Here is a 25,708-nt window from a genome sequence, read left to right on the forward strand (position 1 = left end):
GTACACCATTAGAACCGCCTTGTCCGAAAACCTTGTATAGTAAACTTTCTGTCCCTTGGCTTGAACAGCAAGGGAAATATATTGGCTCGAAAATCAAGAAAAGTGGCAGCTACTACAACATTCTGCCTAAACGGGATATTTTTTTTTTCTTTTTTCTTTTTTCTTTTCCGGGTTGCAGCGGTAGCTAGCAACCTAGTAAGAGACGATCACGTCCAATGTTAAGAAATATAAAAACCCATAGTTAGTAACAAAGGAGTCAGATCAAAACAAAAAGTACACCATTAGAACCGCCTTGTCCGAAACCCCTGTATAGGAAACTTTCTGTCCCTTGGCTTGAAGAGTAAGGGAAATATATTGGCTTGAAAATCAAGAAAATTGACATTAACCACGTTATTCTCCCCAAACGGGATATTTTTTTCTCTTTTCTTTTTTTTTCTTTTGAATCCTAGTAAAGAACAATACATAAAAGATCAATGTCAGTCAAGAGGATCTAAAGTAGTTTATAGTAAAGAACGAGAGTATCAACTGACATAATCTATTGACAAGATGACTTAAAGCAAATTTCTTTTAAAAGTTGCTTCTCTACGGTATGGCATACAAATGATCAGTCTAGTTAATCATAAATGGGGACTATGCAGAGCTATTATTAGTCAATCCAGTGAATGCATTTGTTATTAATAGGAGTTTTGTTGATATCTAAAATTGACTAATTTGTTAAAACTTATCCTCGGCGGGAAACGAATTTGCAACCATTGGATTAGTATTCCAACGCTCTGTCCGCTGCGCCAAGCAAGCTTACAAAACTTGATTCTAAAATAACCAAAAAGAATAGATACTGTAAATGGGAATTTTGCAGTTATCATCGGTGTTATGGTTTTATTGATAGCTGAATTAAATCTAAACTAAATCGACCCCGAGTGGCCTTGAACCTTTTGGTTAACGGTGGATCCTCCTAGCCACTGGTACCACGAGGTTAATAACTAAATTTGTAAAATTAATAATATAATTCCGGGTTGCAGCTGTAGCTAGCAACCTTGTAAGAGACGATCACGCCCAATAGTAGAAATAAAAAAGTCCATATCTTCTAATACTAGAATCAAATCAAAAAAACAAAGTATAGTATTAAAGCCACATTGTCCAGTACCTCGATGAACAATAAACTAATTACCGTACATTTGATTTTATGTATGAACCTAAATAGCGTCTGGTTAGCATAAAGAAATGGAAATAGTAGAGTGAAATGAATGTATGTGCATGTATGTATGAATATGTTTATATGAATATATATTATATATATATGAATATGTATATATACGTAGCCTTTGTATAGGAAACTTACCGTTCATTGGCTTGAAAAACAAGGAAAATAAATTGGTTTAAAAATCAAGATAAGAGGCTGAGACCACGATATTCCGTATCGACAGCAGGTTTGTTTTTGTTTCTTTTTTTCCTTCATTTAGCTGGGCACTGAAAAATCATAAAAAGTTGCATAATTGCTCATTTTAAAGGAAATTGATGTATTTAAAAACCTGTGATAATTAACGCAAATAGTTTCAAAAACAAAATCCTTTCTTACGAAAAACTGTATATTTCAATAGCTCTTTAGTAGAAAATGCTATGCTTGTCTCCTGGAGGCAAACTTTTCTTGGCTCAACTCTTAAAGTTCTTATCTCTATAATGTTGTTCTTTATATTTGTAGAATTTTTTTTATTTTAGTTCCTAGTTCAGGATCGCTAAAGTTATTATGTAAACTACAAAAATATTATAGTGTATGAGCAATAACTTTAATTTTTTATTAAAACTAGAAATATAGCTGAAAATTTTTTAATTTGTTTAACTTATTACGTCATATAAGACGTAAGAAGTGAATGCAATATTTATATACGTTTATCTTTCGACAAGATCATTTATTTTATTTTAGTTCTCAGTTCAGGGTCGCTAAAGTTATTATGTAAATTAAAAAAATATTTATAGTGTCAGTGGAATAATTTTAATTTTTTAATTAAAACTACAAAAATACCTGAAAATTTTAAAATTAGTTTCACTTATTACCTCATATAAGACATATATATCAAAACAAATTCAAAAATCTTGGGCTGAAGGATAGCAAAGTAGAAAGAAAAAAATGAATCAGCCTTCAAGAAAACCTAAAAGAAATAGACTAGGTCCTGAAGATGCCGCTAGCTATATGTATCCGGTAAGACAAATATATTCTATGCCTCAGCAGGGTTATGGTCAGGAACAGTATCTAGATTTTAAACCAATGATCCATCCTGTATATTCACAAGGTGTTCCAGTACAACCGGCATCAATTGATCCCCAGCAACCAACGTTTGTGCCACAAGTGCCTCAAAATCAACCAGCAGCATGTTACCCTTCAGCTCCTTCTGATGTTGCAAGTGTCAATGTGCCAAATCCACTGTTTCAGCCAGCTACTGCATCAATGGCCATGAAATTCGGTGAAGAAATTGTGCGCCAGGGAAAACAGGCTTTGGATCGAGAAATTGGAAGCTATATTTCAACTAAGAGTCTCAAGTATTATTTTGCTGTTGATACTGGCTATGTTATTAATAAGCTATGGATTTTGACGTTTCCATATATACATACAGATTGGACACTGAAATATAGTACTGATGAATCTGTACAACCTTATCTTGATATAAATATCCCCGATCTTTACATACCGTTGATGGGTTATATTACATTCATATTTTTATCAGGAATTGCCCAAGCTGCACAGAACAAGTTTACTCCCGAAGCACTGGGCATAGAAGCATCTTCAAAGTTGGCCTGGTTGACCGTAGAGGTTCTAGTTATTTTACTGACTTTATATGCTATTAGCATGCCTACATCTTTGAAAACCTTGGATATAATTTCTTTTTGTGGATATAAATATGTAGGGATGATTGCAATTCTACTGGCCAGTTTCGTTTTTTATTAATCAGGTTATAACAATTCGTGGATTTTTTACAGTGCCAACGTTATGTTCTTTCTGGTGAGATCTTTGAAGGGACGTGTTCAGCTCCATGACAACCGATCCTATGGTATCAAAAGATCCATTGATCTTCTTTTATTCATGGCTGGAATTCAGCCGTTATTGATGTGGTGGATGACGAGACATTTGGTTGTGTAATTTCAGTTCGCATCTCTGTGTGAGTGAAGTTGTGACAGGGTCGTTTCTATAAAGTGGGATTTGCTTTGTTAAAGTGATCTGTTTATTTGATTGGATAACTTAACTTATTTTTGGACTTCTCAAATAAAAAATAAATTTGATGAAAAATGAAAGAGTCTATCTTGAGAGTTCATACTGCAAACACCAATTTTGGATAGAATCTCATTCATACAGTAAAACTGTTAATACAGTAAGACATTTGTGATTCCCTATGGTCTTTTATTCAATTAATTTCATAATTGGGCTTGGACTTGAAAATAGTTCACCTTGAACTGGTATTATATTATTTGACCAACATATTACATTGACCTACTTGATTGGAATACTTCACTGTACCTGGCTATGATGATTAGATTGCGCAATGACCGATCAAAATAGGAAGATTATTTTAAATCCGTTGCTGAACGTTGTCTCCAGATCTATGCTTGATGGTGCGAAAATTGATCTGACTGTCGGAAAAGCTGTGAGCCACGCTGCCTCTCATAACTATATATGTGAATCTGGGTTGCAGCAGTAGCTAGCATCCTAGTAAGAGACGATCAGTCCAATGCTAAGAAATACAAAAACCCAGAACTCCTAAAAATAGAGTCAGATCAAAACAAAAGGACATCACTAGAACCACCTTGTCTGAAACCCTACAAGATAAATAATGGATGTCGTCATAGTTTAATTAGAGCTATGACGTGAATAGAAAAACACGAAATTATGCTATTGGTTCTAAAGACGTCATGAAATAATATCATTACGCCATGACGTCATGAAATAAAATCATTACGCCATGACGTCATAATTACTATATAAAAAGCGACAAAGATGTAAATGGTCTCATTTATGATTTTACATAAAGGACCGATATAGTTCATCATAAATTGTATTTGTCAATTAGGTTTTTTATATAATTATCTATTATTATGTAAAATGCAGCAATTTTTGGGGGGTTTTATCCGGGTTGTTACAATAAAGAGCAACACCTAGCCTATGATAACTCTAATCTGGGTTGCAGCAGTAGCTGCCAACCTAGTAAGAGACGATAAAGCCCAATGTTAAGAAATATAAAAACCCACAACTCCTAAAAAAAATCCCAAAAGCTCCACCAGCTTCGTGGATAGTTCCACCACCTCCTCCTCCTCTTCTGCCAGCACCACTTCGTAATTTACCCAGTTGAGTTGAAAATTATGATATTTGTTGGTCCCTAAGAAAAGACGTAATACGAAGCGCTTCATTCACTATTTAGAGCATTTCAAAAATACTTGTTACTTGTTTAAGAAGATAAGAGACCGTTTCGAGCAGTTAGAACATAGCATAAAACCAAACTAATTTAAAAATTTTATTATAAAGAACGACACCTAGCCTATGTTAACTGAAACATAAATAGGGATTATGTAATTTCCATCAGTATCATGGCTATAGAGATGGCTGAATCCTAGTAAAGAACAATACATAAAAGATCAATGTCAGTCGAGAGGATCTAAAGTAGTTTATAGTAAAGAACGACAGTATTAACTGACATAATCTATTGACAAGATGACTTGCAGCAAATGTCTTTTGAAAGTTACTTCTCTACGGTATGCTATACAAATGATCAGTCTAGTTAATCATAAATGGGCACTATGCAGAGCTATTGTTAGTCAATCCAGTGAATGTAGTTGTTATTAATAGGAGTTTTATTGAAATCTAAAATTGACAAATTTGTTAAAACTTATCCTCGGCATTAACCGAACCTGCAACCTTTAGATTAGTATTCCAACACACTGTTCACTGCGCTAAGCAAGCTTACAAAAACTTGATTCTAAAATAACCATAAAGGATCGATACTGTAAATGGGAATTTTGCAGTTATCTTCAGTGTTATGGTTTTATTGATAGCTGAATTAAAAACTAAATTAAATCGACCCCGAGTGGCCTTGAACCTTTTGGTTAACGACGGATCGTGCTAGCCACTGGTACCACGAGGTCAATAACTAAAGTTGTAAAATTAATAATATAATTCTGGGTTGCAGCGGTAGCTAGCAACCTTGTAAGAGACGATCACGCCCAATATTAAAACTAAAAAGTCCATATCTTCTAATACTAGAATCAGATCAAAAAAACAAAGTACACTATTAGAGACGCATTGTCCAGTACCCTCGATGAACAATAAACTAATTACCGTGCATTTGATTTTATGTATGAACCTAAATAACGTCTGGTTAGCATAAAGAAATGGAAATAGTAGAGTGAAATGTATGTATGTTTATGTATATATGAATATGTATATATTCATATATATTATGTATATATGAATATTTATATATACGTAGACTTGGTATAGGAAACTTACCGTTCATTGGCTTGAAAAACAAGGAAAATATATTGGCTTGAAAATCAAGATAAGAGGCTGAAACCACGATATTCTTGTATCGACAGCAGGTTTATTTTTTTTTTTTTTTCTCAGCTAGCTGGGCACTGAAAAATCATAAAAAGATGTATAATTCCTCATTTTAAAGGAAATTGATGTATTTAAAAACCTGTGATAATTAACGCAAATAATTTCAAAAACAAAATAATTTTTTACGAAAAACTGCATTTTTTAATAGCTCATTAGTAGAAAATCCTATGCTTATCTCCTGGAACCAAACTTTTTTTGGCTCAACTCCAAAAGTACTTATCTCTATAATGTTGTTCTTTATATTCGTAAGATTTTTTTTTTAATTTTAGTTCATAGTTCAGGATCGCTAAAGTTATTATGTAAACTACAAAAATATTATAGTGCATGAGCAATAATTTAAATTTTTCATTGAAACTAGAAAAAGGACTGAAAATTTTTTAATTTGTTTAAATTATTACGTCATATAAGACGTAAGAAGGGAATGCAATATTTATATACGTTTATCTTTCGACAAGATCATTTTATTTTATTTTAGTTCTCAGTTCAGGATCGCTAAAGTTATTATGAAAATTAAAAAAATATTCATGGTGTCAGTGGAATAATTTTAATTTTTCAATTAAAACTAGAAAAATACCTGAAAATTTTAAAATTAGTTTCACTTATTACCTCATATAAGACATATATATCAAAACAAATTCAAAAATCTTGGGCTTAAGGATAGTAAAGAAGAAAGAAAAAAATGAATCGGGCTTCAAGAAAACCTCAAAGAAATAGACCAGGTCCTGAAGATGCTGCTAGCTATGTATATCCGGTAAAACAAATATATTCTATGCCTCAGCAGGGTTTTGGTCAGGAACAGTATATAGGTTTTTAACCAATGATCCATCCTGAATATTCAAAAGGTGTTCCAGTACAACCGGCATCAATAGATGCCAAGCAACCAACTTTTGTACCACAAGTGCCTCAAAATCAACCTGCAGCATGTTACCCTTCAGCTCCTTCTGATGTTGCAAGTGTCAATGTGCCAAATCCACTGTTTCAGCCAGCTACTGCATCAATGGCTATGCAATTCGGTGAAGAAATTGTGAGCCTGGGAAAAAAGGCGTTGGATCGTGAAATTGGAAGATATATATTTGAACTCAGAGTCACAAGTACTATTTTGCTGTTAATACTAGCTATGTTATTTATAAGCTACGGATTTTGACGCTTGCATATATACATACAGATTGGACACTGAAATACAGTACTGATGAATCTGTACAACCCTTTCTTGATATAAATGCCCCCGATCTTTACATAGCGTTGATGGGTTATATTACATTCATAGTTATATCAGGAATTGCCCAAGCTGCACAGAACAAGTTTACTCCCGAAGCACTGGGCATAGAATCATCTTCAAAGTTGGCCTGTTTGACCGTAGAGGTTCTAGTTATTTTAATGACTTTATATGCTATTAGCATGCCTACATCTTAAAAAACCTTGGATATAATTTCTTTTTGTGGATATAAATATGTAGTGATGATTGCAATTCTACTGGCCAGTTTTGTTTTTTCTTCCACAGGTTATACCATTGCGTGTTTTTTTTTTACAGTGCCAACCTTATGTTCTTTCTGGTGAGGTCTTTGAAGGGACGTGTTCAGCTCGGTGACGACCGATCCTACGGTATCAAAAGATCCATTGATTTTCTTTTAATCATGGCTGGAATTCAGCTGTTATTGATGTGGTGGATGACGAGACGTTTGGCTGTGCAATTTCAGTTCACATCTCCGTGTGAGTGAAGTTGTGACAGGGTCGTTTCTAAAAAGTGGGATATGCTTTGTTAAAATGATCTGTTTATTTGATTGGATAGCTTAACTTATTTTTGGACTTCTCAAATAAAAAATAAATTTTATGAAAAATAAAAGAGTCTATCTTGAGAGTTCAAAATAAAAAGTACACCATTAGAACCGCCTTGTCCGAAACCCCTGTATAAGAAACTTTCTGTTCCTTGGCTTGAACAGCAAGGGAAATATATTGGCTTGAAAATCAAGAAAAGTGGCAGGTACTACAACATTTTGCCTAAACGGCATATTTTTTTCTTTCTTTTTTTCCTTTTCCACAGATACTTTGGCACTGGAACATCGTTAAGAGTTGTTCAATGGCTCATTTTAAAGAAAATTAATGTGGTTAAAAATCTTTTGTAACTAAAATAAATTATTTCTAAAAGAGAATAAATTTTTCCACTAAAAACTGAAATTTTGATGTCTTTTCATACTGCAGTCTTTTCAAAGATATTTGATTTTTGTGCATAAATCATAATCCTATACTAGCGGTAAGATTTGAACCCAAGCCTCCCAAAATACTGGTGGCTAACACCAGCGCCTTGGACCATTCGGCCACGCTGCCTCTCATAACTATATATGTGAATCCGGGTTGCAGCAGTAGCTAGTATCTTAGTAAGAGACGATCAGTCCAATGTTATAAATATAAAAACCCAGAACTCCTAAAAATAGATTCAGATCAAAACAAAAGGACATCATTAGAACCACCTTGTCTGAAACCCTACTAGATAAATAATGAATGTCATCATAGGTTAATTAGAGCTATGACGTGAATAACAAAACATGACATTAAATTGTTGTTTCTGAAGACGTCATGAAATAATATCATTACGTCATGACGTCATGAAATAAAATCATTGCGCCATGACGTCATAATTACTATATAAAAAGCGACAAAAATGTAAATGGTCTCATTCATGATTTTACATAAAGGACCGATATAGTTCATCATAAATTGTATTTGTCAATTTGTTTTTTTATTTAATTATCCATTATTATGTAAAATGCAGTAATTTTTGGGGGGGTTTATCCGGGTTGTTACAATAAATAGCGACACATAGCCTATGATAACTGTAACCTGGGTTGCAGCAGTAGCTAGCAACTTAGTAAGAGACGATAACGCTCAATGTTATTATAATAAAGAACGACCTCTTACCTATATACTAAATTTTATACGCCACTTATATACGCCAATTATAAACACATGTGGTTTTTAGAGTGGAAAAAAGATTTTTTCTGATAATTGGGAAAAAGCGACATTTTTTTGAATCCGGGTTGCAGCGGTAGCTAGCAACCTAGTAAGAGACGATCACGTCCAATGTTAAGAAATATAAAAACCCATAGTTCCTGACAAAGGAGTCAGATCAAAACAAAAAGTATACCATTAGAACCGCCTTGTCCGAAACCCCTGTATAGGAAACTTTCTGTCCCTTGGCTTGAACAGCAAGGAAAATATATTGGCTTGAAAATCAAGAAAATTGACTTTAACCACGTTATTCTCCCCAAACGGGATATTTTTTTCTCTTTTCTCTTTTCTTTTGTATCCAGAGATAGCTTGGCACTGGAACATCGTAGAGGGTTGTTCAATAGCTCATTTTAAAGTAAATTAATTGGGTTAAAAATCTATAGTAACTAAAATAAATTATTTCTAAAAGAGAATAAATTTTTCCACCAAAAACTGTATTTTTGATGCAGTAACGTCATAATTACTATATAAGAAACGTCAAAACTGTAAATGGTCTCATTCATGAATAGATAATGGTTAGATCAAAGCAAGCTACACGCAAATTAAAAAATCAGTACTAAAAAATCAAGAAAAGTGGCAGCTACTACAACATTCTGCCTAAACGGGATATTTTTTCTCTTTTCTTAGTCTCTTACTATTTCAAAGAAGAAAAACCGTAGGCTTTTCCTGTTTGTAATCAATTAGAAAGAGTTCTACCTTCAATCCGGGTTGCAGCGGTAGCTAGCAACCTAGTAAGAGACGATCACGTCCAATGTTAAGAAATATAAAAACCCATAGTTCCTAACAAAGAAATCAGATCAAAACAAAAAGTACACCATTAGAACCGCCTTGTCCGAAACCCCTGTATAGGAAACTTTCTGTCCCTTGGCTTGAACAGCAAGGGAAATATATTGGCTTGAAAATCAAGAAAATTGACTTTAACCACGTTATTCTCCCCAAACGGGATATTTTTTTCTTTTTTTTTCTTTTTCTTTTCCACAGATAGCTTGGCACTGGAACATCGTAGATAGTTGTTCAATAGCTCATTTTAAAGGAAATTAATTGGTTTAAAAACCTTTTGTAACTAAAATAAATTATTTCTAAAAGAGAATAAATTTTTCCACCAAAAACTGCATTTTCGATGTCTTTTCACACTGCAGTCTTTCAAACATATTCGTATACCAGCGGTAAGATTTGAACCCACGCCTCCGAAGAGATTGGTGGCTAACACCAGTGCCTTGGACCACTCGGCCAGGCTGCCTCTCATAAATAAATATATATGTGAATTTGGGTTGCAGCAGTAGCTAGCAATCTAGTAAGAGACGATCAGTCCAATGCTAAGAAATATAACAAAAGTCCTAAAAATAGAGTAAGATCAAAACAAAAGTACATCATTAGAACTACCTTGTCTGAAACCCTACTAGATAAATAATGAATGTCGTAGCTTTATATTAGAGCTATGAAGTGAATAGAAAAACACGAAATTATATTGTTGTTTCTGATGACGTCATGAAATAATATCATTGCGCCTTGACGTCAATAAAATCATTACACTGTGACGTCATAATTACTATATAGGAAGCGTCAGAACTGTAAATATTCACATTCATAATTACATAATGGTTTCAGTCAAGCAAGCTGCACGCAAATTGAAAAAAACAGTACTACACAAACAACAGAGATAGTATCTTGAAAAGAGAAAAGCAAAGGTATTCAAGCGACCAGGCGCATCGAGAAGTAAAAATTGAGAGAGCAAAACAAAGGTATTCAACCGACCAGGCGTATCGAGAAGTAATAATTGAGAGAGCAAAACAAAGGTATTCAACCGACCAGGTGCATCGAGAAGTAAACATTGAGAGAGCAAAACAAAGGTATTCAACCGACCAGGCGTATCGAGAAGTAATAATTGAGAGAGCAAAACAAAGGTATTCAACCGACCAGGCGTATCGAGAAGTAATAATTGAGAGAGCAAAACAAAACAGCAAGATGTGTTATCACAATGATGAAGATTATAGACATGCAAAAATTGAGACAGCCAAACAAAAGATCAAGGAGCGTTACTGGGGTGACAAAATCTATAATGAAAAAATTAAATTCTCTGCGAGGTTGTACCGAAGAACGCATAAGGACAAAGGGAAAAATTACATTCAGAAATACAAGAAGATGGCAAAAATGCAGGCTGATCTTTGTAAATTGAGAAACATTTTACGCATGTTTTATCGGGATCACAAAAAGTATTCAAAATTACAGATTAAAGTTCTCTTTGAAAGAGCGGATGCTGTTGAAAAGTCGGCTAGAAATTCCTTGGCAAAGCTTCATAGTAATATCCAAAAGAAATGTTGTCAGTTTAACGAAAAGCTTCCAAGGTATGGATTGGCAACTGCGGAACAGTTTATAGATGCAACGGAGAATGTTCGACAACACAGTGAATATACGGAGGCGTACTTCTTAGACAATTCGTATATTAATTTTGGAAGGAGCAATTGCAGTTTATGTAGCAGCAATAAAAATATATATACAAACATACCTATCAACAGCGAAGGAAAAGCAATGTTTTTCAATTATGGCGAAAACGAGCCTGTTAGGGTTATTAGTAAATGTGTTTGTAAGACTAATGATTTAGAACAATTCCTGGAACACCGACTCAAAAAAAAAGCATTTCTAACTGTGTTTTAAACAGTTCGTTTAGTTCTACTGAATATTTGGCAAAAAATTCTCTGTGTAGTAGAACAAACTGTCCTGAAAAGTACGAGACAACTATTGAAAAATGCTCTAAAACTAGATCTGACAAGGAAATTATGATGGCTGAAGTCACCTATAACAATCTGAGTAAACATTCAAAACCAAAAATTGGGCAGCAGGTTACTTGGCAATGTCACCCTGATATCTGCAAGCTCTATCCGACGGGTATTGAATTATGTCAAATTCTTTTTGATATCCTTGAAAATAATATAGCATTAAAATATTCAACTGACAAAGTGGTTAATTTCTACCTTGGCGGCTTGGATTATTGTGAAATCAATTACAGGGACACAAGAAAGCATGGGCATTCGTTATACTGTAGCCCAAATGAGGGATGTCAGAGCTATTTGCGTTCTCTAAGGGCACTAGCTCCACATTTTCCTGTCTTGAACTGTTTCATTAATAGCGTATATAAGGCAGTATCAAAATGTAAGATTATACAACTTATTAATCTACTAAAAGTCGAGGGCTCGTACAAGGAACTAAGTCATTACATAGAAGAAGTGTCAAGTAGACTCTGTCGTAATAATAGTCAAGACTTCATTTACGGTGATAGCAATATTAGAGTTTCTGTGGATGAAAATACAATAATAAAATTATTTGGTGAGAGCCTTGATAAGGTAGCTAACATTAGGGATGTATACCCCACAATGCATTGTGACAGTTGTGAGCAGATAAAGACAAAATACCAATTGAAGAGTCTAAGATCCCTTTCAAATAAGAAAGGTTTTGATGTAATGATGGCCACGATTTTAGAACACCTACAACAGGACATACCCAAAGATGACAGAGAACAACTAATTCAATGTACAGGTTGGAAAGAGTTATATTTAAGAACGAACTGTTCCCCATAGTAAATAAAAAAAAATATTGAAGAGAATTATATATGCGTGGTGGCCGCGGTAGCGGCAACCACGATATGTAATGTGTTCGATAATTTAGTTCAATAGTGTCAAGTATTCAATAGTGTCAATTATTCAATAGTATATGAAAGAACCAACTGTCGCCCATAGTAAATAAAAAAAAAATATCGAAGAACATTACAAATCGTGGTTGCAACGGTAGCTGCAACCTAGTGAAGACGAGCATGTCCCATAGTCAGAAAACAAGCCACTGGAGCCGCCTTGGCAAAAAACCGTATAAAAGAAATTTAAACTCCCTTGGCTCAAACAACAAAGAAAATCCATTGGCTTAAAAACGAGGAGTGGCCACAACCACGAAATCTTCCATCGAAAGCATTTTTTTTTTCTGTTTTTCTCCTTATCATAGAAAAGGACAATTTTCTTTGTCAGCATGCAATGTCTTTTGCTTTGAATTGATCCGCCTAGCTGCCTGAGGGTTTGTCAGTATGTTTCTGCATTGATAGTGATTCCTCGTTGCATGAAGTCGACCTGCAAAACACCATGGCTATCCCAAAATACGGATACCATGATTTTGCGCTGGGACAGAGTCTGTCTGACAAACGGATCACTGAGCAGACCGGCAGGCAAGTTGATAGTCTTAAAATTTTTAAAGCACAGAACATAATCATACAGGTTAGCTACACAGCTGAAACTGAACACAGTTGTTGACGAGACATGCTACTACCCACTACACGAGCTCGTTGTGGTACTTCTTTAGGTTTAGGAGATAAGATAAGATATTTATTTAAAAAAAAATCGCAATCACAAGCCCACAAAGGGCCGAATTCGGACTTTGGAGTCGACAACAAATAAATTGTTACACTAAAAATGCAAAGAACAACAACAAAATAGAGAAAACCATAATGAACATCATTTAAAAGTCAATAATTAAAACTGTAAAAAGTCAATTAAAACATTTAAAAAAAACAAAAAATGGTCAAACTAAAATTAGAACGAGACATAAATTAAATTAAATTAAAATGGATACTAAAACATTGTCAGCAATTCCACAGCGTTAAAACAAAAAAAGACTTAAAAACAATAAAAACTGGTCAAGAAAGGGGGGGGGGGCAAGACCCATATCGCAAGACACATGGCATTCCCCACCGAACGAAGACAAAAAAGAGGGAAAAAAGAAAATATTGAGACATTGTATTCATTTTCTATGTAATTAAGGGGATAAAAGTTCTTTCGTATCTTGAAGTAAAGCAGCGAAGGGGGGACAAAGCAGGGATGGGCTCAGAAACAGCTCGAGGCGGCCGTATTCTGGATGGGGAGTGATGTTTGGGGAAAATACTTGCCGTCCGAGGGTTTGTTATGGCATTTTTTGCAAAACGGAGGCACAACGAAACCCTCCTTTGCTCCAGGGTTTTCAGACTAGCTTTTTTTAGGAGCAGAGAGTACGGCACTTTGCCTTCTTTGAAAATTATTCGCAAGGCCCTTTTTTGAATTGATTCGATTTTTTCCGATTCTTCGCGAGAGATACCAGGGTGCCAAACTGGACAAGCATATTCTAGATGCAGGCGGATAAAAGACGTGTAAATCCTTAAGGAGTGGTATGAGAGGACTCTGAATTTATTTAGGAGCTTAAGGAGGGCGATAGACACATTAGCTCTATGGATGATGTCTTTAACGTGGATATCCCACTTTAAATATGAAGAATTTGTGACGCCAAGTAGTTTAAATGAGGACACAGAAATTTCAGGAAGGATAAGATTAAGAAAACAGGGTGAGAATTTGAGGATAAAAATCGACACTATCTTAGACTTAGAGGGGATTACTCTCATGTCTAAGTCCAAGGCTCCATCTCCAATTTCATTGAGGATGCTCATAGGGTCGCTTATGAAATTTATGAAGTAAGTTTCAACAGCCGTTAGGTCATCAACAAATTTCCATCGGTTAAGAAATTCCTTTGCGAGGCTGTTGATCATTACTGAAGAAAGGAGAGGACCTAGGAGATTACTTTGGGGTATGCCGTTGTGGACAGGGAGAGGATTTGAATAATGATTGTGGTATTTGACAACTTGCGATCTTTTTGTTAAGAAGGAGGCAACTAATTTCACCAGTAAGGGATTAATATTGAACTCGTTGACAAGTGTCTCAATTAAAATATTGGGGTTAACAAGGTCGAATGCTTTCTGAAGGTCGATGGAAATTAAATTTAGCCAGAAATTAGGCTTTTCAAGGATTTTCCCGATGTGATCAATAAGAGAAACGAGGTAATGGGAAGTAGAGGTGGATTTTAGGTTCCCAAATTGTTTCAAGTCAGTAAGAGGTAAGATTTTTTCCTTTAGCCAATCTGCAAGTAAACCTTCATAAAGTTTCGAGAAAATAGGAGTAAGAGTAATAGGCCGGACGCCTTCAAAACCAGGCTTTCCGTTTTTCTTTTTCAAAGGGGTTATGAAATCCTGTTTCCAAATTGTAGGAATTTGCCAAGATTCGGTAATCTTGTTAAACAGGAAAGACAAGGGCTTAGACAAGAAATCACCGAAGGCACTGATAAGAGGAAAGGGGATATCCAAAGGAAAAATACTTGTCTTTCTTAGTTTTTGAATTCTTCTTTCTATCTCAGACGGAGAAACAGTGGGTAAAGAAGGGGAAAGGGCTACTGATGGTAATTGGTCAGACAGTGGTGGAAGACTCTGGACAATGGAAGCGAGGAATTTATTGAGATTATTGGCAGTAATATCAGAAGACTCGGGTAGATTGAAGTTAAGCTGTTCAAGCCTCCTGTCACACAGCTTTTTAACCTCAGAATACCAGTTTTTGGTTTATTAGTAAACAATACTTCGACCTTATTATTGTAGTACAATTGTTCCAAATTTCTACCTTTTCTTTTAGTTGATTTTCTTAGTTTATTGGATTCATCTATTTTACCACTTTTGAAAAGCTTCAATTTGGTTCTCATTAGTGTTTTTATTGTTTGGTTTATAAAAGGTTTGTCACTGGAAGAATTTTATAATTTGTTTTCCGGGAAGCAAATTTGATATTTGTCAATTAGCTTTTTGTGGAACAAAGCCATTTTCTCATCAGTATTTTTTAAACTATAAACATTGGACCAATCTTCAGTATTCAGCCACATACCAAAAGAAAGAAGACCAGAATTTTGAAGAGGGGGATAACTGCCATAAGTTATTGAGAAAGAATGATTAAAATTTGAGGAGGGGGATAAAAGAATTACATTAAGGAACGAACTGTAACCCATAGTAACTGAAGTATTAAATCAAACATTTTATAGTCATAATTACATAAAGCTTTGGTATAGTTCATCATAAATGGTGCTTGTAAGTACGATTTTTCTTATATAATTATCTATTATTTTATGTAAAATGCAGTAATTTTTGAGTGGTTAAAATTTTTTTTTTTAACTGAAACTAGAATAATTTCTGAAAATTTTAAATAAAATAATTTTATTTAACTGCAAACTGCAAAAATATTTACGATGTCTGAGCAATAACTAAAATTTTTTAGTTCAAACCAGAAAAATACCTTAAAATTTAAAAATTAGTTTGGTTTTCCTTTCGCTTAAAGTGACTCTTTACGCCATTTTATCGGCTTTATATTAAAAGACAATCATTAGAAGAACAAACCAGTGCACACATTGGGCTTAGTTAGCCGCCTGAACCTTTGAGGTTCATCTTTTATTACTCCAAAGAAAAAAAGCCGTAGGTTTTTTCCAGTTTGTAATCATTGCAAGCGCCATAGCGCTGTCTAAGTAAAGAACGATGTTGGCACAATGTTTTATTTATTATTTTTTTTCTAGACCAGGGTGCTTCGTATCGAAGGAGTTATCGTAGAAACTTCGAAAATGCCTAATTCGATTGGAAATTGGAACAGCTAGTGCCCTTTTTAATAGTCGAAAGTGATTGGAAGGCAAATAACAGCCCTTCCAGGCCCACATTTCCCCCAAAAACATCCAATAAAAATTTCGAGATAGCCATTTTATTCAACGTAGTTGATTTCCAGATGGAAATTATATTTTTGAAGAGGACTATCCCCCCACAGCCCTCAGGGCAAGTTTTGTAAGTTATGTACTGGGAGCATATAAGGTTTTTATAGAAAGTTTTATCGTAGAAACTTCAAAAGGGCTCATCTGGTTGGAAATTCAAAGGGCTAGTGCCCTTTTTAATAGTCAAAAGTGATTGGAGAGCAATTAAACCCCTCTCACGCCCCCTTTTCCAAAAACACATCCAATCAAAATTTCGAGATAGCCATTTTATTCAACGAAGTTGATTTCCAGATGGAAATTATGTTTTTGAGGAGAACTATCCCCCCACAGCCCTCAGGGCAAGTTTTGTAAGTTATCCACTGGGGGTATATAAGGTTTTTATAGAAAGTTTTATCGTAGAAACTTCAAAAGGGCTCATTCGGTTGGAAATTCAAAGTGCTAGTGCTTTTTTTATCCGGGTTGCAGTGGTAGCCAGCAACCTAGTAAGAGACGATCACCTCCAATGTAAAGAAATATAAAACCCCTAACTCCTAAAAAAAGAGTCAGATCAAAACAAAAAGTATACCATTAGAACCACCTTGTCCGAAACCCCTATTAAAGAAAACTTACCGCCCTTTGGCTTGAATAACAAAGAAAATATATTGGCTTGAAAATCAAGAAAATTTACTTTTACCACGTTATTCTCCACAAACGGGATATTTTTTTCTTTCCGCTTGATTTTTCTTCTCAGCTAGCTGGGCACTGGAAAATCATAGAGAGCTGTATAATAGCTCATTTTAAAGGAAATTGCAACATCTAGTCACTTTTGTAATTAAAAATAAAATACTTTTTAAAGTAGAATCAATTTTGTCAAAAAAATTGCATTTTTGATGTATTTTCATGCTTCAGTCTTTTCAAAGATTTTTCAATTTTGAAGCAATCAAACAGTTCATGGTAATGAACTCTATAGTAATAATAGCTACTTGTCTCAATAGTAACCGAAACTACTGGAACCAAAATTTTCTTTTTTGGCTTAATCGCTAAAATTATTATGTAAACTTCAAAAATATCTATGATGCCTAATCAGTAATAGTAATTTCTTAATTTAAACAACAAGAATACATGAAAATTTTATAATTAGTTTTACTTTTTGTCTCCTGGAAGAAAATTTTTTTTCATCTCAGTTCAAAGTTATTATTGTATCCTGGAACCAAACTTTTTTCGGTTTGTAACCCGTAAAGTACGTATCTCCATATTATTGTCTTATAATTGCAATTATTTTAGTTTTCAGTCCAGAATCGCTAAACTTATTATGTAAACTGCAAAAATATTTATGGTGTCTAACCAATAATACTAACTTTGTAATTCAAACAAGATAAATACCTGAAAATTTAAAAATTAGTTTTTTCAATGCTAGGTTTTAGATACTCGACACGGGGTATTGTGTACTTAATAATTTTAAACCTTGAAAAAATATAGTCTCACGCAAGTGGAAAAAAAGAAAGAATAACCAAAAAAACTATCAAAATAGAGCAATCCAAATTTCTACTAATAGAAAACTTTACTACACAAAAAATAAAGCTAACATCCTGAAATATAGGGAAAGTTTATTTAAAAGAGATAAAAATGCCACCGAACGCAATAAAGCTCGAGAACGCGTAAGGATTGCTACTAAGATGTCTTGTGATCCAGAATTTAAGAAAATGAAATATGACAGAGCAAAACAGAGGTATGTTACGGATCAGGGGTATCGAGAAGGGAAAATTGAGACAGCCAAACAAAAGAGCAAGGAACGGTATGATAACGATATAGATTACCGAAACAAACATAAGAAAAAAGTTGCTACCAGAATAATGGGTAGATACTGGGGTGACAAAAGCTATAATGAAAAAAAATAAATTCTCTGGGAGGTTGTACCGAAGAACGCATAAGGACAAAGGGAAAAATTATATTCAGAAATACAAGAAGATGGCAAAAATGCAGGCTGATCTTTGTAAATTGAGAAACATTTTATGCATGTTTTATCAGGATCACGAAAAGTATTCAAAATTACAGATTAAAATTCTCTTTGAAAGAGTGGATGCTGTTGAAAATTCGGCTAGAAATGCTCTGACAAAGCTTCATAGCAACATCCAAAAGAAATGTTGTCAATTTAATGAAAAGCTTTCAAGGTATAGACTGGCAACTGCGGAACAGTTTATAGATACAATGGAAAATGTTCGACAACACAGTGAATATACAGAGGCGTACTTCTTAGAAAGTTCGTATATTAATTTTGGAAGGAGCAATTGCAGTTTATGTAGCAGCAATAAAAATATATATACAAGCATACCTATCAGCAGCGAAGGAAAAGCAATGTTTTTCAATTATGGCGAAAACGAGCCTGTTAGGGTTATTGGTATATGTGTTTGTAAGACTAATGATTTAGAACAAATTCCTGGAAAACCGACTCAAGAAAAAAGTATTTCTAACTGTGTTTTAAACAGTTCTTTTAGTTCTATCCGGGTTGCAGCGGTAGCTAGCAACCTAGTAAGAGACGATCACGTCCAATGTTAAGAAATATAAAAAACCCATAGTTCCTAACAAAGGAGTCAGATCCAATTCAAAACTACACCATTAGAACCGCCTTGTCCGAAACCCTTGTATAGGAAACTTTCTGTCCCTTGGCTTGAAACAGCAAGGGAAATATATTGGCTTGAATATCAAGAAAAGTGGCAGCTATTACAACATTCTGCCTAAACGGGATATTTTTTTTTTTTTTATCTTTTCTTCTTTTCCAGAGATAGCTTAGCACTGGAACATCGTAGAGAGTTGTTCAATGGCTCATTTTAAAGGAAATTAATTAAGTTAAAAATCTAAAGTAACTAAAATAAATTATTTCTAAAAGAGAATAAATTTTTCCACCAAAAACTGTATTTTTGATGTCTTTTCATCCGGGTCGCAGCGGTAGCTAGCAACCTAGTAAGAGACGATCGCCTCCAATGCTAAGAAATATAAAAACCCATAGTTCCTAACAGAGGAGTCATTTAATAGTCAAAAGTGATTAGAGAGCAATTAACCCCCCTCTCACGCCCCCTTTTCCCAAAACACATTCAATCAAAATTTTGATATCCACTTTGTTCAACGTAGTTGAAAGTTCTGGAAATTAGGTATTTGAGGATGATGACCCCCTCAGAGCCCTCAGGGCAAGGGTTTTAAGTTATTCCCTGGGGGAATATAAGGTTTTTATAGAAATTTTTGTCGTAGAAACTTCAAAAAGGATTCATTTGATTGGAAATTGAAATGGCTAGTGCCCTTTTTAGTAGTCGAAAGTGATTGGAAGGCAGCTAACACCTCTTCCATGCCCAGTATTTATCCAAACGGCTCCAATCAAAATTTTGAGATGGCCGTTTTGTTCCACGCAGTTGCAAGTTATGGAAATAATATCTTTGAGTAGGACACTCCCTCCACAGTCTTCAGGGCAAGGGTTATAAACTATGCCCCGGGGCGTATAAGGTTTTAATCGAAAGCTTTATCGTAGAAACTTGAAAAAGGTCTTATTCGATTGGAAATTCATAGGGCTAGTGCCCTTTTAATAGTCGAAAGTGATTGGAGGGCAACTAACCCCCTCTCACGCCCACCTTTTCCCAAAAAAAATCCAATCGAAATTTTTAGATAGCCATTTTGTTAGACGTAGTTGAAAGTTTTGGAAATAAAGTCTTTAAGGTTGACGCCCTCCCCCCCCACCACAGCTCTTAGGACAAGGGTTGTAAGCTATTCCTTGGGGGTATAAAAGGTTTGTATAGAAAGTGTTGTTGTAGAAACTTCAAAAAGGGCTCATTCAATTGGAAATTGAAATGGCTAGTAACCTTTTTACTAATTGAAAATGATTAGGGGGCAACTAACCCCTCTCCAAGCCCATCATTTCCACAGACACATACAATCAAAATTTTAAGATAGCATTTTTTTCAACGTAGTTGAAAGTTCTGGGAATTAAATCTTTGAGGATGATAGACCCCTCAGAGCCCTCAGGTCAAGAGTTGTAAGTTATACCCTGGGGGCATATAAGGTTTTTATAGAAAGTTTTGTCGTAGAAACTTCAAAAAGTGTTCATTTGATTGGAAATTGAAAGGCTAGTGCCTTTTTAAATAAATTCTTTAAGAACGATACGGTCCATCCCACTGCTGCAGCTCGTATTTTATTTTTACCCTCTATTATATTATTTTTTAAAACCAAGAAAGTATTTCAAATTGTCGTTGAGAAATGTTTCTCACCCTCAGTGGGGGAGCTAATGTAAATCTTTCCCTGTTTCATTGAATGGCTAAACTGGAAGACACCATTCTTGTGAAGAGAATCTTCTATTGATTGCATGACACTAGTCCTTCATACTAGCATATTTTCGGTCACATATAGTGGTAAAGGGGTATTCATTGGAGAAAAATTGTTGTGCCTTTTCGTTGCTGGGGTGAGGCCAATCATGAGGTCTAACTTTTCTATAATATGTCCACCTCTTTCTAAAGATATCATATGTATTCTTGAGAACACAATCGACAAGGGCAGCATATACCTATCCATCAAATTTGATAGTAGGAGAGAATTTAGTCCAAAAGTCACTGGTTTTATGTCTTCAATGTATATCTTCAATATGTATAAATTCAATGACTATCCAAGAATCAGAGTTGTATCCTAGCAGAGTTGTAACAAACTAGCAAGTGTTTCTTGCTATAACTTTGACTTTTTTATTTCTTATCAATCTGATTGACTTTTTGAAGTTCCTAGTAATAAGACCCAACGAGAATCTCATCATCTTTAGTATTTCTTGGACATAAGATTACAGAATTAGTCTCTAGGACTTTTGATACTTTAAAAACCTCAGTGTACTATAATAATTTACTATTTTTAAAACCGTTAGTAGTTTGACTAAGACGTGTTGCCAACAGAGAATATCTCATTTTCTTTTATTTCACTAACATTGAAATATTGCTTAAGAAAAATATTACCTTTATTTTTGTTGTCTTGACGAACCTCAAGAGGACTAAGATTGGATAGAGGGGGTGGATAGATGGGGACGTTGAATGTAAATTTGAATAATTTTATCCAAGTCATATGTAAGAGTAGCAATATTTTGAGTTTACAATATCGTTGAATGCGAAGACAAATGGTTCTAATCAATCACTCAACCATCGCCACTTTTATTGGACTATGACTGTGATATCACGTTGTAATAGATTTCTGAAAATATTTATTTACATGTGGATTAAGAAGTTAACCTTTTCGATCCGTTTCAATTTTATTATAGCAATCTTGGTCTAGAAAAGTTTGTAGAGTTTTAGTAACTTCTTCAACTCTCTTTATTTACAGAGGAATGACACATGAATAATAACTAAAGACGGTAATTGCAAGTAAAATATACTCTTATGGTTAGTTGGAACGACATCGAATCTCTTCTAGAGTCAAGCGATCTGCTTGAATAATTTGCAAGCGGGAAAAGCTTTTGTTCTTCAATAACGACTACCATAACTCCTGTGATTCTAAGGAAGGGTGTAATTGTTTCATTCTGTAGATATTGCCTTGCTAGAATTTCCCAAGTCCTGTCACTTGGGAAAATGCACTAGAGTAACTAAGGCTTCCAACTACATCCATGCTTTTATCAACACGTTTCAAAACTTCATTCATTTCAACTTAAACTCGTGAAAATAAGCCCACTCTCCTTTTGGTTATTTGTGAATCATGATGGGGGTGAGTTGAATGTCATTTCAAGAAGTTATAACTTTTTCCGAACTCCAAGTGTCGTCGCCGTTAAATCGATTATGGTGTCATTGTAATTGTGCATACTGCTAGTGCTAGATGTGCTAATATTTTCCAATACTGATTAAAATCTTCCCCTTTTTTACATTCAATTGTATTTTGTGGCATATTCCATTAAGCGTTTTAGAATTTATCTATTGGTAATAAGTGAAAGATTGGTAATAAGGCTTTTCGAAAAGTTTAAATAGTTAATAAAATGGTGGTGGCTGTAAGGTGATAAAAGCCTTTTACGATTGGTAACCCAATCTGATATCAAATCAACAAGGTTGTAATTGTTTCCGTGACTTATAATCTGATTCCATTTACCATCAATTTCAATTGATGGTAAAAATTCCTTTTACCATCAATTGACTGTTTGTGAGGTAAGTCAGTAGTCTTTTACAGTGTTTACTATAATACTATGACAATAAATCCCCTACAATTGAACAAAACTTTGGCAAACTTTGAATCTGTATCTTCTTTTTATTGTTGCTATTTTTGGTGGTGTAGTGATATTTTTCATTTTCGAGATCCTTTTTTTTGTCAATGGTGCTATTGGAATCAACTCTTAGGGCTTATGATTTGTTTTTATTTTCATTTTGAATAGTAAACAAAACTCTTTACAAGTCCTGCAATTATTGGTACTAGGAGTCTAAAGAATCTTCCACCCACTTTCAGAAGATGCTTTCTTTTAAGTTTTAGACCCCCCCTCTTGATGGATAGAGCCCGCACAATGAACCGAAGTAGCTTTGTCTGATACCTAACTATTTTTGGCATTTGAACATTACTTTCGGGTAAATTTAAAAAGAGCTCTGATATGAAATTGATAATTTCATGGTCACTCTTGAGTATGGCCCTTCTACAAGTTGGCTTGGACTTGCCTTGTCCAGAAAACAAATGCCTATTTTCACGTAGTTCCTTCAGTGTTATGATGTCAGCTAAAAACCTTTTTATTATTCCCTGGAAGATCTACGGTAATTTCACTGTAGAAAAATGTTGATAAGTACACGCGAATCTTCAGGTGTATTTTGACTGAGGTCCAGTAAAATGTAGTCATATGGTTTAACTGTTGCCTGATTATATGCTAAAAATAAGAGTTTGAAGACATCAGGAAATTTCTCTTGGTTTGGAGTTATGGTTGAGCTTTAGTCCCGAATGATTCTGTAAATCATATAGTAGGTGCAATTCAATGCAAGTGTTCTAATGCACTTATTCTCATGAAACAGACTGTGGAGGACAATAGTTGTTGACATTTTTCTTGGAGAGAGCACAAAGTGAACAACTGTAGCATTTCGTTGGACCATTGTTAAATCGACTCAGCTTAATCATAATAAATCAACCAAGAATTTGGCTCGATGTTGACATTGTTAAACATAAAAATTCATTGTATCAATTTTGTGTCTGTTGGATTAGCTTTTATCTTGTCACAGGTATTTTGCCATATACTATAGCAATAATAAGTAAATCGTGGATTATCCAGAAATCACTATTTAATTCCCTCATCCAAGCTTAAACTCTAGCTGCAATCGTGCGTCAAGTGTGCCTTGTATAGATTTGTTAGTAAGAGATCATGTCATACCAATGTAAAGTAAGTTTTTACATTAATATGTGAATGATTAAAATTCAAAGTCCCACTATGGAAATTTGGGTTTTAAGAATCAGTTTCAATATAAATCTTATGCCTCTTTGACTCAGATTTTCATGAATTTGTGTTCATGCAACTGAAATGGCTTCTTTGATTTATTTTTTTCTTGTTTTTCACTTCTGCAAATATCCACCATATTTTATGTGCTCAGGAGCTGCTGATTAGAAAAGGTAAAGAAAATCAAACAATGCTTGTATATTGCCTAATTTTTGGAATCAAAATTGAATTATTGAGGCTATTTCTTGGTGTGTAATAGACAAGGAGAAACATGTGAGTATGAATATGGGCAGAGAATGGGAGGTTTGAAAGAAACGATCTGAATGGAGTTTTAAATTGATACAGAGTTCTCCGCTCAAAGTTATAATTCAACTAAGCGTGAAATACATTGGTCTATTGAATAAAAAATTTCCTATTTCCATTGTTGAATTGTATTCTCCTCATTCAAAAAATGAAATAGAATAAAGTGTAAAAACATCCATTTGTTTTTTTTTTATTTAATGTAAATATCTTATAAAATAAAGAAACATACGTTATTTAAAATAAAAAAATGAACAAAATATCCCCAACCCCCAGGGTGGGCTGGCCAGAGACTGGAACTCCCTCTGGGATAGCAACAGGTGCGGCAGTGATGCTAAAGAATAAAAAAAAAATGATATTTTTTTTAAAGATGAATCGGAGGCAACGCTGTAGCGTTGCCTATAGTAAAGGCCATACGGCTCCAATGTTTATTATTTATTATTTTTTTTTATTTTTTTTTCCCAGAGGCACTTCATATGGAAGGGGTCGTCGTAGAAACTTCAAAGGGTGCTCATTCGATTGGAAATCGAGAGTTTTAGTGCCCTTTTTAATAGTCGAAAGTGATTGGAGGGCAACTACCCCCTCCCCCACAGTTTATTCCCCCAACCACATCAAATCAAAATTTTGAGATTGCTGATGTGTTCAACCTAGTTCAAATCAACAGCCAAACCATGTTTTTGAGAAGTACACTCCCCCACTGTCATCCGGACCCGGGTTTTAAGTTCTATCCCTAGAATCCATGAAATTCTTATAGAAGGCATTGTCGTAGAAACTTCAAAACAGAATCATTCGATTGGAAATTAAAGAGCTAGTGCCATTTTTAATAGCCAACAGTGATTGGAGTGTAACTAGCCCCCCCCCCCCCCCGCCCATCATTTCCCCAAACACATCCAATCAAAATTTTCAGATAGCCATTTTGTTCAGCGTAGTTGATTTCCAGATAGAAAATATATTTTTGAGGAGGACACTCCCCCAAAACGCTCAGGGCAAAGATTTTAAGTTATGCCCTGGGGACATATAAGGTTTTTATAGAAGGTGTTATCGTAGAAACTTCAAAACTGGCTCATTCGATTGGAAATTAAAGGGCTAGTGCCCTTTTTAATAGTCGAAAATGATTGGAGGGCAACTAGCCCCCCCCCTCTCACGTCCATCATTCCCCAAACACATCCAATCAAAATTTCGAGATAGCCATTTTGTACATCGTAGTTGATTTCCAGATAGAAAATATGTTTCTGAGGAGCATACTCCCCCACAATCCTCAGGGCAAGGGTTTTAAGTTATGCCCTGGGGGCATATAAGGTTTTTATAGAATGCGTTGTCGTAGAAACTTCAAAACATGCTCATTCGATTGGAAATTACAGAGCTAGTGCCCTTTTTAATAGTCGAAAGTGATTGTAATGTAACTAGCACCCTTCCCCCCCCCCATTTCCCCAAAAACATCCAATCAAAATTTTCAGATAGCCATTTTGTTCGGCGTAGTTGATTTCCAGAAAGAAAATACATTTTTGAGGAGGACACTCCCCCAAAACCCTCGTGGCAAGAGTTGTAAGTTATGCCCTGGGGGCATATAAGGTTTTTATAGAAAGAGTTGTCGTAGAAACTTCAAAACAGGCTCATTCGATTGAAAATTAAAGAGCTAGTGCCCTTTCTAAAAGTCGAAAATGATTGGAATACAGCTAGCCCCCCCACGCCCATCATTTCCCCAAACACATCCAATCAAAACTTTGAGATAGCCATTGTGTTCCGCGTAGTTGATTTCCAAATAGAAAATATGTTTTTGAGGAGGACACTCCCCCAGAACCTTCAGGGCAAGGGTTTTAAGATACGCCCTGGGGGCATATAAG

At 34.8% G+C, this 25,708-nt stretch overlaps 1 long non-coding RNA gene and 2 pseudogenes across 1 annotated transcript in view; 2 read left to right on the forward strand and 1 right to left on the reverse strand.

Moving 5' to 3' along the window:
* The window catches only part of LOC148948033 (uncharacterized), an 87,767-nt gene that overhangs the window by 10,808 nt on the left and 51,251 nt on the right, over positions 1-25,708 (reverse strand). The gene's annotated exons all lie outside the window — the stretch shown is intronic.
* LOC148948034 (protein YIF1B pseudogene) lies at positions 2,126-3,160 on the forward strand (annotated as a pseudogene).
* On the forward strand, positions 6,279-7,317 carry LOC148948035 (protein YIF1B-like; annotated as a pseudogene).

This window comes from Artemia sp. Qi Xiang Cuo, chromosome 10, assembly GCF_049724085.1.
Source record: "Artemia sp. Qi Xiang Cuo chromosome 10, ASM4972408v1, whole genome shotgun sequence".
Taxonomy (NCBI): domain Eukaryota; kingdom Metazoa; phylum Arthropoda; class Branchiopoda; order Anostraca; family Artemiidae; genus Artemia; species Artemia sp. Qi Xiang Cuo.